The sequence below is a fragment of the Nelumbo lutea genome, chromosome 1 (genome assembly GCF_056320005.1).
Source record: "Nelumbo lutea isolate HS-2025 chromosome 1, American lotus-T2T, whole genome shotgun sequence".
Taxonomy (NCBI): domain Eukaryota; kingdom Viridiplantae; phylum Streptophyta; class Magnoliopsida; order Proteales; family Nelumbonaceae; genus Nelumbo; species Nelumbo lutea.
Window position 1 is genome coordinate 140,343,167 of NC_142684.1, and position 17,300 is coordinate 140,360,466.

A 17,300-nucleotide genomic window follows, 5' to 3' on the forward strand; every position below is an offset into this window, starting at 1 on the left:
ATACTTTTTTCAGATTGAGCCTTATCATCATGTTTATAAAATAAAAATCATTGTATTTTATATTATTTTTTATGTATTTATATTTGTACTTTTTCTAAACTAAGCCTTATTGTCAAATTAGAATTGAATATCTTTGTACTTATATGCTTTATTTTATGTGAGATGTTCCCAATGCAAAGTTGCAAGAGGATTTTGAACAATTTGAGCTTGGACTTGCAATGCCAGCTTTTTAATGTTGAAGAAACAAATTGACGGACGTGACCTCTCCATCGAGAGGGGGCATTTAGGTCTGAATCAGATGGTGTTTCCATGACAGGCAACAGATTCGTTCAGTTTCAAGCTTGATTGAAGTTAACATTGAACATATTTTCAATATAATATTTTCATAAATGAATTTCTAAGACGTAGATGATATTTGGTATCGATGTAGCTTTGGAAGAAACGGTGTCAGCTCAGCATTAGAGATGCGTTTATCAAAAAACTGCTAAAATGTTATTTGGTTGAGTCATTTCTCAAAAATCGTGTGAACGGTTTATTAAGAAAGCATCAATTTTGACGTTTTTCATTTTTAAGACCGATTTTCACTGTTTGGTTTATACGGCGACTATTGTCGCTGAGGCATAAAAAACCGTACAAAATGTTTAAAACAGATTTTGTCTCATTTTTCAAGACAAAATCTTACAAAACGCCATCGATACCAAACTAGCTAATTCATCCACCCGAAGAACCCACTCGAAATCATGATAGCGTAGCTTTTGTTTCATACCTGCAATCAATTAACAGGCTGAGATGCAACGTTTTAAAAAATGACTCAAAAATGGAACCGTTATGATCACCGGTTTTTGGGTCGATAGTCCAATCGTCTAGTTTGAATGGATGGTCCATTCTGATAGTAAAATTAGAAAAATAAAAAGAAAATGATAAAAAACTGTTAAATGGGTCGACGGGTCAACGGTTCGACTGCCAAAATCAACGGTTTATTAATTTTTTTAACAGTTTTTTACCAGATGCTGGATTTGAAATAAAATGAAATCGATTGCCTGAATGGATCCCAGGCCAAACGGTCCGACTACCCGGGTCAACTGCGGTTTGAAAACGTTACTGAGATGTCCCAAACTCCCCTTATCCTTTACATACATGCTCATGCAGACGTGTAGTCTGTGACCCCTTCACTGAACCGGTCTCATTTCTCTAGTAAGAACCCGGTGCTGCATTAGTATGCAGTTTACCGTAAAACGGCTTTTTTATTTGAGAGGGTTGTTGCTACTGTGCAACATAATTGTTTTTTCAATGCCTGTTACTAGTAACAGTATAAAAATGATTAATGTTAAAATAGACGTTTTCTCATACTACATATTTTCTGATTTTCAAGCTATGGTCTGAATCATATTTTTGGAAAAAATACTCAATCAAACAACGAGTGTTTCTTTAAAAAACATATTTACACTAATGTGACACTGTTTTCCAATAAAATAAGACTAATTCCACAAAAATTACGTTAATTTAGATGAAAATAGAAAAAAGAGGTAAAACAAAAGAGAATTAACCTGTAACAAGTTTAAAACCCAATTTATCTATCGAAAAGGTTATTGTTTGGATTTATCTCTGACATATTCAATTTTCCATTGATTGGTTCATATGTTGAGAGAAGCATTGGATCATAACATTAGAAATAATGGACAAGACACACCTACCCCACCTAGCTGGCGGGAGAGTGAAGGGGGCCCACCTCTGCTGGTTCATCGTTATAGAATGTAGATGACGACAAACAGTTTCTCCCAGTGATATTTGGAGTGCTTATTTAAATTACTATTTGGAGGGTAGTTAGAAAAAATTTGATAAAATTATAGATCACTAATACGGGGTTCTTTAGAGAATTTAAAAAGTTATGATGAGCTTAATTGAAATACTAAAAGATCATGGTGAATTTTAGATAATTTTATTTTTTTATTTATTAAAAATAAAATCACTTCTCCTGTTTTGCTGTTTTTTTAATTAAAAAAAAAAGAAAATATATGATATAGTAAGAACATAGTACCTGAAGAATCTTGACCAATCAAAACGTACATATGAATTATAGTTGATTGATTAACACATTTATGATACCAATTGAGTGGTTTTTGAATAACAAGTGTTTCAGGTATGATAGTCAAACGACTCAAACCAATAGATAATAATAATCAAAGGAGATTGTTTGGTCATTTGTGACGCTCAGGAGTAGATTAATTTATTAAATTTTATGAACCAGTCTATTTATATTTTATATTTTATAAGAGATCGGTTGCACTTCAGTTAACAAGCTAGAACAAGGTAACAAGCGACATCTCCAGAAGGATCAGAGCTGGCTAGGAACGATGACCGGGCTCAAGCTATTCCGGCCAACACCCAGAGTAGAATCCGGCGCTTCCTCTCAGGTCAGATGGGTTTCCAGTGCCGTAGATCCCGAGAAGAAATCCAGCATGGATAAGAAACACATTGTGAGGAAAGCTGAGAAGGCCGAGAAGGTCATGCATCTCATCTGCTGGGGCCCCAATTAATTCATTTGTAGTATCTGCAACAATTATGTTAGATTGTTTTTTGCAATCGAATGATATCTCTTATTGATCTCATATTCTCTGACCTTCCTTCTTCGAGGATGTGAGTTCTTTTCCTAATAATTTTCCCTGTAATTAATTAATTTCGTTTTTTTCCTTCGTTCAATCCATAACAATGACTATTACAGTATTACCTGAGTAAAATGAGATAGAAAAAATTTTTAGTATTTACTTTCTTCTCATTTATTTTGCTAAGGAATTTATTCTCTTGGGTGGATTTAAATGTTTGTTTTAATCTTTTCTTGAACGAAGGCCCTGTTTGATAAGTGATTGTTAAAGGAAATATTTTTTAAAAGCATTTATTTTAACAATTACTTAAAATTATTTGATGACCCACTTATCAAATCATTTATTATATTTTGAAGTATTTATTGGGATGGAGATATTTGATAACCTATTTTCTCCATAACCACGATACAAATAATAATTTTAACATGCTCGATCCTGTTTGAATGAGGAAGAAGGGGGGTTTAACGAGAGATAGGGGCATTCTGAGTATTTAAAAATATAAATAGGGGCTTTTTAGTCCTAAAATTTTCACAGTTTCACTTATTAATAAGTAATTAAAGAAAAACAACTCTTAAATGGCTTTTTAATAATTGCTTATTTTTTCCTTAATATGTTGTTATAACATTTTTATTAAGTAATTATAAAACACTGTTTGAAATGAAATCACATAGGCACGAAGAAGCTTCCACTAGGCATAGTTACGCGGTTCCACCAGGCATAGTTACGCGGAAAACTCCAACGAAACGATATGTATAAGAGAATCCAAATCTGTATCTGACATGTCGTTCTAATCCCGTCCATCCAGATGCGGCATCTACAAGTCAATTTCACATCTGCACCCATACATCCCCCCACGACGTTGTATTAAGAACATCTCCTGTTTTCTGAGGCATTGTGGGACGCAGATGTGAATTTACGTTAAAATTCACAGCATATCCCAACTATCCTGTTTTCCAAAAAAGGTATTGATATATACTGTTTAATTAGTAAGAAAGAAAATAACGCTTCACCGTTCTCTCAAAAATCAGCCCACCGAGCTCAGAAAACATCATTTTAACTTGTATTTTTCTTTTTTAAAACATTTTCAGGTATGGTGGCAGCTCTGACCAAAACGGCAATGGAACCAAAACGAAATTAACTTGTAAAACGAAAGCATGTTTATACATGAAATTATTTTACAGGCGCCATCGTTCAACATATTTATATACAGAGAATCAGAGAAAGAAGGGAAGAAGAGTTGGTTATATGGAAGAAGGGCCAACTCTTCTGTTTCAATTGGGACCCCAGCAGCTCAAGTACATGACCGTCCGAAGCGACTCCTCGGCTTGCTTCAACTTCTCGGTGTTGGGGGTCTTCACGGAGGAATCGAGGGCGCTGGAGAATCGCCTCACCTTTGCAGAAGAGGTCGTCGAATCTTTGAGGGATTTGAAGGTGGAATCGTACTTGGTAGCTTGGTCCTTGATCCCTTGCATCGCCCGAGACCCCGCCTGGTAGAAAACTCTGCTCATGCACCTCAGGCTCATCTCCGAGATTCTTCTACTTCAAGCTATCAAAATGGAGAGAATTGGGCTTGTTGATGAAGGTTTTGAGAGAGAGAGAGAGCTTCAAAGGTTTGCTCTTCTGGTTTCGGCTGTTTTTTTTGTTTTGAGTTCTGACTTATATGGGTGTACGACTACGCAACGTATATATTTATAGGAAGAGAGGAGAAAGGATCCTGGTTTACTCAACAAGATATATAATAATAAATAATTTAATCTAAGAGAGAAGAAAAACAGAGAAACGGAAGCTGTAAAGAAAAACCAATGGCCGGCTGAAAGCGTGAATTTACGAAGAAAACAGGCGGCGATCGTGTTATCGTGTGGGGACCGGACCAAAAGGGAAGGCCCACAGCCCACAGGAAAGCAGGCGAGGCACCATTTTGGTTATCGAGATTTTTCTGGATGAATCCTTTGTTTCGGAAGTTGGTGCTGAATTGAACTGAACGGACTAGCTAGATCCAGGTCTATATCATAAATAGATGAGCCCCATCCGACTAGTAAAACGTCCCCAATGATGGGATGCGGACACGGTCCAAAACTTTATTCGGATAGATCCAAATCCAATTTAAAGAATATGGATCTTTCGTGATGATGCGGACCTGTTATCATGTTAGATAAGGAGTACGCGGCGCAAATCTCAAAACAGACCTTCTTCACCATATGACGCATTAAAAGCAAGGGATGGCAATACTAAATCAGTGAAGCACAAAAGGAGAATACAAGGCATTGAGTGGATCCAAGGAAGCCAATTACAACTATATAGCATATGTTTTTGAAGAAGCAATCAAGCAAGTTGGTAGTATAGATGAATCAAGTCAAATCTACCAGCTTAACGCTTTGGAGTTTTCCAAACTCATTTACACTCAAATGTCAAAAGTTGATGAAGCACTATTTCAAATGCATCCTCACAAGGCCCCTGGTCCTGATGGATACACAACCTTCTTTTTCCAATACAATTGGAGTTTTCTCGGAACAAACATTGTTCAATTAATATCTGATTTCTTCTAGTCAGGACAACTTCTTAAGGAAATTAACAACACTTGCATCACTTTTATTTCCAAATGCAGAAATCTAGAAAGGCCAATAAGTCTCTGCAACATTATCTATAAAATCATCACTAAATGGATGGCCAATCGAATGAAGCCTTTACTTCAGGAACTAATTGTGCTGAACCATGCTAGGTTCCTAAGAGATAAATATCAGGTCATGTCTTCCTCACTCAAGAAATTCTTCATCATGCCAAGAGATAAAAAATGAAGAAGGGGTGGGCTGTAATTAAGTTAGACATGTCCAAAGCCTTCGACAGAATGGATCGGCATTTCTTGGTTGAAGTCATGAAGAAAATGAATTTCCCCCTTCACTGGTGCAAGCTTGTACAGGAATGTATATCTACTCTATCATTTGCTATCAAGTTACGAGGAACCTTATCAGGACACTTTCAACTGAATCGAGGCCTCAGGCAAGGAGGTCCTATTTTGCCATATCTCTTCATTTTATGTATGCAAGTTCTAACTCTCTTAATGCAAGAAGCATACAGCAAAGGACTCGTTACAGGTTTCAAACCTCGTAGATCTAGTTCTAGCATAAGCCAGTTACTTTTTGTTGATGATTGCATCCTTTTTTGCAAGGCTGATGCAAAGGAACTTAGACAATTAAAACAAATTATTAGTTTTTTTGAAAGTATTTCAGGACAAAAAATAAATCACACAAAATCATAAATATTTTTCAATCCCAAAATACATAGAAGGCACAAAAAAATTTCTCTCCTCCATCATGGGTTTCAGACAAAATAGTTATATTCTAAAATATTTGGGAGCAAGAGTGGGGGGTGAGAAAGCTAGAATCACACAACAACAGGAATTGTTACATAAGTTACAATCACAAGTGGAAGGATGGAAGTCAAGGATTCTATCTCAAGCAGGAAAAACTACATTAATTATGGTAGTGGCTCAATCCATTCCCATCTATGAAATGGCCACAAAGTTTTTTCCCAAGAAGTTTACATTGCAGTACGATGAGCTTTGTAGGGATTTTTGGTGGAAGGGATCTCGACAGCAGCACCCATCTCATACTATCTCATGGTTCAAGTTATGTTTGCCAAAGAAAAAAGTTGGATTAGGCCTCCGTTTAGCAGATGAGATGAACAAGGCAATGTTTTCAAAGCAAGTTTGGAGATTATGCTATGGAGCAAATTCACTTTGGGCCCGCTATATTAAAGAGAGATATTATCCAAACTGCAGTACTTTTGTAGCCAAGTGGCAAAAAGCAGTTCAACTTGGTGGAAGAAAGCGGTCCAAATCGTTCATGTGATCAAGTCACATGTTTGTTGTATATTCCATGATGGGTCAAAGATAGGTGCATCAAATGACCCATGGGTCCCTACTTTGCTAGGTCATATCCCCCAAATAACTGGTAATTATACAATACTTGTGTCTCATTTTCTGAATAGTGATGGCACTTGGAATGTTAGTGAGCTACAAAGACATTTTTCAAATGAAATCATCAAGCATGTATTATCCATTACACCTCTGTCGGACTTGTCATCTGATTGCTTACTTTGGAAGCACACAAATAATGGTGTATTCACTGTTAAATCCGCTTATCAGGTATTTATTAATGCCAAACCATCAACATCTTTTATTTATTTTTCCACTGGAGCCTAATCTGGAAGCTCAAGGTCCCATATAAAGTCCAAGTTTTCATGTGGAAGGCTTTATGGCAAGGAATTCCTATGTTGGACAAATTTGGTTTCATCACACACATGCATGACAAACTTTGTTGTTTTTGTAAACAACACCAAGAAACCTTCAATCATATATTCTTTCATTGTTCCTATTCACAGGCTATATGGTGTCATGCTCAATTTGGCATCAATCCAGATCACCATGGAGAAGCTTCATTTCACCTGATTCTAAATAATTGGCTCTTGTTTATCAGATGGGAGTTAACAAAGCTAAGCTTCTCACGAGCTATTTGTTTAAACCGAGCTTCAAGTCGAGTTTGAGCCCAGTGAAACTCGGATTGTAAGGCTCATGAGCCTAGTATAATAAATAAATATTTTTTTATTATATACATACATATACATATACATATACATATACATATACATATACATATATAAATATATAAATATATATAATAAATAATTTTTATTATATAATAGTATTTTATATATAATATTTTTAATTTTTATGTATAATGGTAAATAATTTTTATAATTCTTATTTTTTTGTATGTAAAATAAAAACATTATTTATATGTATATTTTTTATTTTTTATATGTATAATAATATATGATTTTTATAATTCTTAATTTTTTGTATGTAAAATAAAAAAAAATTTAAATGTATACTTTTTATTTTTTAGAAAAAAAAACTTGGCATGCAATCGAGCTCGAACTTACGAGCTTTGAATTGAGCCGAGCTCATGCTCAAATCGAGCTCGAGCCTAACACAATTTCAATGGGACAAGCTTAAATAGCCAAGTATTAAGCTTGGCTCGACTCGAATCCACCCCTAATTGAGAGAGATCTCATATCAAAGAGAGATTAGAAAAGGTTGGGGCTAAACATTGTTGTTGTTGTTTGTTGCCATCGCTATCATCATCATCATCATCGGTGAATATTGCCTCCCCTCCTCCTTTTTCTTCTTCTTATTCTTCTTCCTTCCTTCCTTCCTTCCTTCTTGGACAATCGAACCACTAATCCAAAAATTGGTGATCAAAGCAGTTATGTTTCTGGATTGGTTTTAAAACCTTGGTTTACAATCTACTGATTCCCTTCGACTTAATATCACTAAATATAAGACTTAAATGAGTTATTTATACATAAAAATCACATGTTTTAGTGGGTTTATGAAAAAACATATTATAATGAACATACGAGAACATAAACATACTATCTAATAAAGTACTTAATTCAGTTCCAATCTTCCAAGTTCCAACTTCAAATTTTAAATCTATTATAATTTATAAGTTCAACATGTGAATCCCAATATGATGAAATTATAAGTTAAAAGTTAGAACGTACATTGATTACTTTCATTATCTTCATGACTTCATTCAACTAGTGAATAGTGACAAAGTGTTGGTGTTTATTGTTAACCTAAATAAAAAATTATTAGAATTAGATGATTAGTAAATAGAAAAAAAATCATAAAAAATTATAAAAATTGCCATTACTTGGCAATTTATAATCATACCTAGAATCAGAAGTGATGACCATCAATACCATAGGGAGTTACATGCAGATTGAAAGTTACTTATATCAACATTAAACTGATCTCTGATGTAACAACAATATTCATTCCAAGTCATCCTAATGGAATAAGAATTCACATATGTTTGTCTAAAATACTCATATTGCTCCCAAGTGCATTACTGATAATGAGTTTGAGGCTAATAACTTGATTCATAATCATGCAAATCATATTGTTGTGTATTTTATGTGTTGTATGAAGATGAATTAGATCTAGGAGTAGATTGAGCAGTAGCCATGTGACCCATGCCATGTCCATAATTTAGAGATGATTCCAAATTTATGCTACCCATGCTTTGCATCATTTCATTCTCAGGGTTATCATAGGCTTAGCTCCACTCATTTTGTCTTCCATAATCATAATTGTCCATTAACTGTGAATCCCTACACCTAGGATGGTGTTGATCTTCACTAAAAGGCATTGAATCATATATTGGTGGTATATATTTAAGAATTCACCACCTTGATCACCTTGATTTTATCCGCCTCTAGAATCAACACCTTGATTGTTTCCAGTGTTATCATTTTCATCACCAGCACTACCATTACCACCACCACCACTATAATCATCATCATCACTATCAACAGTTGTATTTTTTTTTTCTCTGTTTCTCTTGTTCTTTGACCTACTAATCAACATTTACCCCCATTTGACTAGCAATAAAGGCATCAGGTCTTGGTGGATCACCTGACTCATCTAATACCCTTGATGTATCTTCTTTCTCTACCAACCATGATAATACTAGATCATCTTCATCATATATGTTATCAAGATTAATTGAGTCAAAGTAACATTCTATATGCATCCTATCTGTAGTAAGATGTCTAACCCTTAGTCTTATATTGTAATGCACATATACTAACTTCTCTAAAATCTCATAAGATAGACGATTCATTTATTTCATATAAATGAGGCCGAAGGTATTACAATTGTGTCTACAACTATTAAATAAAGCAGTTTGTGATAATATTTTAATTGCAATCTTTCGAAGATGTGAGGCATCTTGACCATACATCAACCACTATTCAGTTGAAAAATATAAAAAAATCTTTCAGTACCATATATCATTAAACTAAAAATGTACTTACTAAAAGACTAATAATTCAAAAATATATTAGAAATTTATAATTCCATTATACCTATGTCAATTTTATCTCTTGCTCTTTGTGCTAAACTATCTCCAAATCCTCCTAGTGCCTCACAGAATAATTTGACATTATTTTTATTTGAAATAACAATTATTAATATTATATGATCAAATCATTAAACCATATTATATAATTTATAAATTTATAAAACTAATGAACAATGAATAAAAAAATAATAACTAATAATTATATAAAAATTTACACTTACATCTTGTAAGTCAATGACAACATTATCTTCATTGGGCTCCAACTTTGCAACCACATTTTTTAAAGAACTTAGCAAATCTTCATTAACATTGAGATCCATGGAATATTGAAATACTGGATTTAAATAATATTTTGAAATTCAGAAAAATATAATAATATTAATTATTGTTTTAAAGATTTAGTAAACATAAAGGATTGAATGCAAATAACATAAATGTAAGAAAGAACATACTTGCTTTGTGAATACTATGAACGAGCTATGAATTTCATCTATTCTCTATGATGTTTATGATTTTCTTATGGGAATTTGGGCCAACTTCTTTGATTGCTAAAATAGCTCTTAGCATTATATAATTCCCATTGTTACTTATTTTTCATCATCAACTATCCGAAGGGCTTTAATGATAGGCTCAATCATATTACAATATAGAGAAGTTACTCTTTAGAAATTGATGTGTTATTGATTATTTTTTCAGCTTCTTGCCCAATTGATGTTTTACTTTGTTGCAACGATTTTTAGTCATCTGAATCAATGTTGTTTTTGAGAAACAAGACTTTGTAGAGCAATGTAATAAGTAGCAAATATGGTGGGCCCTGGACGTATTAGTTCTCTACCGTTTGTAAACTTCCTCATCAAGTAGAAAATATGGTGGGCCCTGGATGTATTCATAGTGTTACATAAAGATGTTTTCAAGCATCCAAACTAAAAAAATACAAAAACTTTGGTTGAAACTGTAAAAAAAAAAGAAAGAAAAAACATACCTATTTTTGCTCTTTTTTATAACAACCTTGAAACACTTGTTGAATCATGCAAATTTGCAGATGTTTTGATGGATTTTCACTAGATTAGAGTCTCTAGGAATGGTATGAAGGTTTCTGGAGGGTTTGAGGAAGAAAGAGGATTTCTGAAATGGGTTTAGAAGCCCTCTTTCGAAAGAACTTTTATTTGGATTTCCACAATAGTAAAATCGTACTGTATTGGTTGATACACTACCGTATCGGTAGCGTATCGGCTGATATAGTGCTGAAATAGCCTGATACTTATCAATATGACTACAATATGGCTATAATATGCCTCTGATATGATGAAAGGGAATGGTACTCTTGATTTGGTATCGTTTCTCATGCCAAAAACCAAAAAATATGATACGTATATTGGCCGATATGGGCCAATACGTAACAAAATTTTGAACCTTGCCTTCCACCAAACAGCATTGTGATTGTGAAAAAACAACGAAAGACCAAACAAAGGGAAATAAACACTTTAGTTGTTTTTCCACCTTTCGTGTCATATGCCACGTCAAAGGTAGGAGATAAATTGAAATTAGTGAGTGGCTTTAGTGTGACTCTATTTGTTTTTTCCCTTTTTATAGGGGTGAGTATTGTTTGGTTAAAATTGATAAATCAAAACAAAAATTTTGATTTTGATGTTTGAAAATTCAATTAACCAAATTTTGTTATATATAATATATTATAAAACATCTAATATAATATTAATCTATAGTTTATATGTAATAATAATAATAATAATAATAATAATAATGAAATTTAGTTTTAAAAGGGTAAAAGACTTAAACATACCCTGAGTTTTTTAAAAAAGACTTAAATATATATTGTGACTTTTTTATCCTTCATTTTTTTTTTCAAAATTTCAAACACATACCTAAGACAATGGTCTGGTTTTTATCTTGTGAGTTTTTATTGCATATTCACCTTAATGAATATAAATACATTTTGTTTGTAGAGGGGATAAGGGAATTACAAGACATGTTATTTTTAACTTGGAGATGATAGTGGGGAAGGTGAAAGCAGGACTCCATCATTATCAATCTATCCCAGGCAGTAACAATGTTTGAAAGTCTAAATAGGATGCCATATTGTCATCAACCCAACTGCTTATTGAGCACCATATGCATTTAAAGAAGAAATTCTGGGTCTTGGACTCACTGATTGTGGCCTAAACTAGACTTGAGATTCCCTCTTTGCTCTATAAATATCTCTGCATTATCAGAGATGGCAGTTGGGTTCAAGCTTGTCGAGCCAAGTTAAAATCACATTCATGTTCTCTCTTTCTTTGTTAAGACAACCAATCCATTGGTCATCTTTTTCTTTTTTTTTTTTTTTCTTTCCTCCTCCCATGTTCTTTCTTCTGCTTCTTCTTGCCATAAAGGGCAAAATTGGAATTTTAAAATTTTAAATGACTTAACATGTGCCTTTTTATTGATGGATGGTATGTTGTTTAGTGGGTCAGCCCACAAGGAATATTGAAGTCCTTTTTGAAAAACTTAAGATATATACAAGTCAATTTATAAAAACTCAAAGTATGGTTAAGTCTTTTACTTTTTTAAAATTTCAGTGTATTCGGTTTAGTTTGAAAATAAGTAAATTGAATGCTCACCACTCTGACTTCTACCTTTAAACCTCTTCAACCGGGTGGAAGATTACAAAGAAATATTTGAAATCAATATTATAAAGAAAAACATGTGGATGCTATTTCTCTAAGGTAGATTGTTCTCTTATTATGGATAGTATGAGAAGAGTCATAACAAAGGGAGCTCGCATCGTCTGTCCACGGGGAACAGAAAATTTTTGACCCACCAATAGAAAACTGCATGCTATTTTTTATATTTGAAACTTAAATTTAAGGGAGAGTTCAGACTTGACAGTTGGACTTCAAAAATCAATTTAATTTTATGGGTAAATTCCAGATTAGTATTCTGTACTTTAGGGGTTGTTGAAAGTTAGTACCCAAACTTTAAAATGTAGCACTGCACTACTTGAATTTTCAAAACTATCAATTTAGTACCCGCTGTTAGTAGCCTGTCAGTTATCTAATGCACAAGATGTCACATGCGATTTATAACACTTCAAAATTCTAAAATTACCCTTTTAAAGAAACATTGTTCATTGTCTTCTTCCTTGATACTAAAATCAAAGCAGCTAAAACAGTTCCCAAATCCACATTGCTTATAAAAAAATGAACGTTAAATCTTGAAATGACATATGAAGGCCCATTTTTTCTTATTTAGAAAGAAATCAGAAAAGGAGAGCTATTTTTAGGGGAGTTCGTTCATTTTAGGTAGTTTTTTTGAAATCAGAGCAGTTTGGACTTTGGAGAAGGAAAATTATCACGTGTTCCAAGTTGATGGTTGTGGAGAAAAGGTTTTTGCCATGAATGATAATGGATATAGCAGGGTTGAGGCAAAATATACATATGGAGACACCACAGACACGAGACAAAAGACAATCAGTGCAGCTCCGCCCTCATCAATAGGGGTGTCCGTGGTTTGGTTAACCGAACCATGGGCAATTTTTGCAAACTGAATCAGTACCACTGGTTTTTCCATTTCTCTAAACCGAAATTGAACTGATACCAACGGTTAATCGGTTTGACAGTTTCGGTTTTTGACTAGTTCGGTTTTTCGGTTCTTTGATTTTTTGATTTTTTATATTTATAATGTATATTATATAAATATATGTATAATATTATATTATAAATAATAAATGATATATAATACATTGTAAATATTTTAAAAATATATGATATATATAATATATTTATAAATAGATTATTATAAATGTAATATATGTATATATTTATATATATATAATTGTTGGTGCTCAGGTTGGCCGAGGACAACAAAGTAATTTCGCCCCTAGACTCCGAAGGCTAGTCGAAGGCTTCGAGGGTTGGGAGAGCTTTCTATTGAGGCCGAGGTGTGCAGGCCGAAGTAGAGAGGGCTCCAAATACTGTAGAAGCCGAAGGTAGGTGGCCGAGGTGCTATAAGGCAGAATACGTCAGAGGCCCCGGGTGAGAACCCGAGGCAGAGTCTTCAACGGTCAACGTAGTACGGGGTACAAAGAGGGGAACTAGGATATAGTTTGTGAGCTCAGTTCTAAATTTAGACTAAACTGCCTGGAGGTAGGTGGAGATGAACGCCTGAGATGGGTGTCGTACGAGGGCAATTAGAGAGCTTTGTGGGGACGCATGGGCGCCCCGCGATTGGCTCCATACAAGGGGAGCAAGGTAACTTCTGTTGTAGCAGATCTCATTCCCGAATCAGGTGCTCGTGGGTTGGGCCTCCCAACCTGAAATGGGCTGAGTTGGGTTACCCCACATCACTTGCCCCCCACTACCAAGGCCGAGAGAAATATTCGGTATTGGCTGATGGGAGCTGTAATGGTGAGCACCAGTGGGCCCGGTAGCTGAGGTGTACCCTGCAGTGGCATCCTCTTTCGCATCTCTGTCTGGTTCGTCTTTATAAGTTGAGCCGAGTCTACGAGTGGTCTATGGCACTACTGCTTCGGATGAGTGACCCAGGAGGCGTGCTTAGTGCAGATGCTCTAGTGTCGTCATTTGGGTTGAGGACCTATGGAGCCGAAGGCTATTTAGGTCGAGGGCCTATGAAGCTGAAGGCTTTTTAGGCCAAGGCCTGAGAGGCTGAAGGCTGTTGAGGCCGGGGCCCTGTAAAGCTGAAGGCTGTTGAGGCCGGGGGCCTGTGAAGCCGAAGGCTGTTTAAGTCAAGGGCTTGTAAAGTCGAAGGCTCTTTAGATCGGGGGCCTAGGGGCCTGAGGATTCGTGCATTGGATGGCTTCTCGGTTGAACTAGTATGCGTGCTTGTGGAAACAGGCACCCGGATTGGCGGGTCGCTGTGGGTGGATGTGCTGGTCTATCTTGTGTCTTAGGAATGTGGCACAGCTGGATCGTAGGTGCGAAGGTGCTTCTCATCCGTTAGATTCGAGATGATCCAAGCCATTATCAACGCATCACTTCACCTTCCGAGGTTGAGTGTCACGTGGTGCGCAATGATTGGGTTGTGGAGGTGGTGGCTTCTCAGCTGTTAGATCTCGAGAAATCTGGGCCATTCGTTCTTCTTTAAATAGGGGCTTCGATAGCAGAATTCTTGTCATTTTGCCTCCAAGTGCTTTCGCCTTCGAGTGAACTCAACTCCTAGATTCTGCAGTCTTCAACACTCCACCTTCACTTCTTTTCCTTCTACCCGCTTTTTAGGTAATTTCCAACGATGTCTTTCTCAGATTTTGGACTTGAGTGCTATGAACTTCCAAATCTATCGGGGGGGAGCTCCATTCAAACCCCTTCTCCCCTTTCTCTTTTAAACCCTTTTGTTTATGTTTCCCTTCGGTGCAAGGTGGAGGTGCTCCGGGAGCCGAAGGCATCCAGCGAGGCAATGGCCCTCCTTGTGAGAGTGCCGCATTTGTGATACCGAGGGAAGCCGAGGGGTCCCCCCAGGCCGAGGGGGAGCAAGACCCAGACCTCGTTCCCGGGATGAGGGTTGAGAGTGTTGCCGGGGTAGTGGCCGGGGCTGATCCTTCTCGCCCAAAGTTCGAAGGTTCTCTGAAGTGGGATCAATTCAAGGCCCTGATGAGGCAATACTTCATCCCTTCGTCCTATGGGGTGAGGGCACCCAAGGCGAATGATCGGCCGTGGACTCCCAAGGAGGGGGAGATTTGCGTTTATCAGCACTTCCTCCAATTCAGTCTTTGGTTCCCCCTTCATCCGTTGATCTCTGACCTGCTAAGGGTGTATGGGATTACCCTTAGCCAACTGGCATCCAATGCAATAGAAACCATTGTGGTGATGCTGGTGGCGGCTCGGCTCCAGGGGTGGAGCTGACGCCGAAGCTCTTCCAAGCGGTCTTCGTGCTGAGGAAGCACTCTTCAGAAACTGGTGTCTTCTACTTCCAACTCCACAAGTCCAAGCCCATAGGTAACCCCTTTTCCATGCACAACTGGATGAGTAAATATTTCTTTTTGTCTTGTCCCGAGGGTTGGCCCCTCAAGTCGGGGTGGGGGAGAGGCTAGCTTGTTTGCGGAGAAAAGTGTCCCCTTGCTTACGAGTGAGGAAAGTGATGATCTCGCACAATTGCTTAACCTGGGGAGAGCCCGAGCCCAACCCTTGGTAGAGGAGGAGATCCCATTGGTTTTCCTGAGACTCAGTCCTGCCCCCTTCAGTAGGGTAGGCCACACAACTCCTTTTCACGTTTTCCTCGCCTTCGTCTTTGTGTAATGGTACTAACTGTTGTTTTGCTTGCAGAAGTGTCGATGGTTGCTCGGAAGGCCATATTGGACCGTGCCCACGTGATACAGAAGGAGCAGACAAATGCCTCAAAGGCCCACCGGGGCCACACCAGCCTAGAAGGAGAAGGCATTGGCCCCTGCGAAGGAGGGGTCTTCCACCAGGTCCCTGCCAAAGGGACTTCTTCAACTGCTCCCCCAAAGGGAGCCACTCCACAGATCCCCACAAAGGGGAAGGAGTCGTCGAGGAGGTTCAGCTGGGGCACTAGGAACAAGCGTCGCAACATTCGACCGAGGTGGCAAGAGGACTTACCGACAGGGTCGAGGCAGGGAGGAAGAGGCCGACTAAGGAGGCCGTAGGGGGTCAACCACAAAAAAAGTTGGCCCACTAGGAGTTCTACCAGTGACATCCCGAAGAGGCCCCACAAGGAGCGGGGTGAGTGGGGCAATGCGGGAGTAGGCCAGCGTTGGTGAGTGGGGCTCTCTTGGCATGGGACCGCTTCCTAATGCTGGGGATGGCCTCGAACAGGTTGTACGAGCATGGGTTGCAGAGCTTGGCCAAGGTAACAACTTTCTCTCTTTTCCTTTCCTTCGTTTCTTCGTTTATCTTTGGGTGTTAATTGTTTTCTCGTTGCAGGTCTATCTTCACTTTGTTGGGCTAGGGGATCGGTTGAAATTGGCCCTAGTCAACATGGACAATTTGGAGGCTGAGAAAGACAAGCTTCAGCAAGTTGCCACCACCACCGTGGAGAAGCGCCACGAGTTCTAGCAATACTTCGGCGACAAACAAAAGCTTCGCATGGAGGCCAAAAAAAGCTGAAAAAGACTCAAGATCTCCTCTCCCAAGAGCAGATGGAGAGGGCTCATGCAGAGAGCCTCATTTCTGAGGCTGAACGACGTCTCTAGTAGGCCGAGGTAGACATTGTCGAGGCGAACAAGCGAGCGGACGAGGCAGAAAAGAGAGCTGAGGAGGCAGCTAAGAGGGTTGCAGAGTCTGAATAGAAGGTAGCCGAAGCTGAAAAGAGGACGCAGGAGGCAGGGAAACGGGCTTATGAGTTGGCTGATCTCACTTTTGGGGCTTATTTGGACGGGATCAAGGACACCAAGAAGGCACTTGCTGCGGTGCTTCCAGATTTTGATGTCAAATCTTTGAAGGTGATCCCTGACCCTCCCAAAGAGGTTGCTAATTCTGCATTTCCTCCTTCGGTTGGTGGCGAGGCTTAGGCCAGGCTTTTTCTCTTTTTCTTTCTCTCTACTTTTTTTTTTTTTGACATTGTACATATGTTCGGCCAAGGGGCCATGAGACAATTTTGTAATGCCAAACATTAAAGCAAACAACTAAGCAAAAGGAACAATTAAAATAATAAAGAGAACACCTAACACATTCACAACTAACAATAATAATTTCAGCAAATAAATAAACCTATATGATACATGCTCTACAATATCAAACCCTAAAAATGGAATGAAAATACACGAACAATATTAACCAAATTTATATATATATATATA

At 37.4% G+C, this 17,300-nt stretch overlaps 1 long non-coding RNA gene across 1 annotated transcript; it reads left to right on the forward strand.

Annotated features, from left to right (window-relative positions):
* Positions 1–2,824: 2,824 nt before the first annotated feature.
* On the forward strand, positions 2,825–5,118 carry LOC148877960 (uncharacterized). The gene is made up of 2 exons (XR_016099746.1): positions 2,825–3,565; positions 3,692–5,118. It is a non-coding gene; the product is annotated as an uncharacterized LOC148877960 (long non-coding RNA).
* The last annotated feature ends 12,182 nt before the right edge of the window (positions 5,119–17,300 follow it).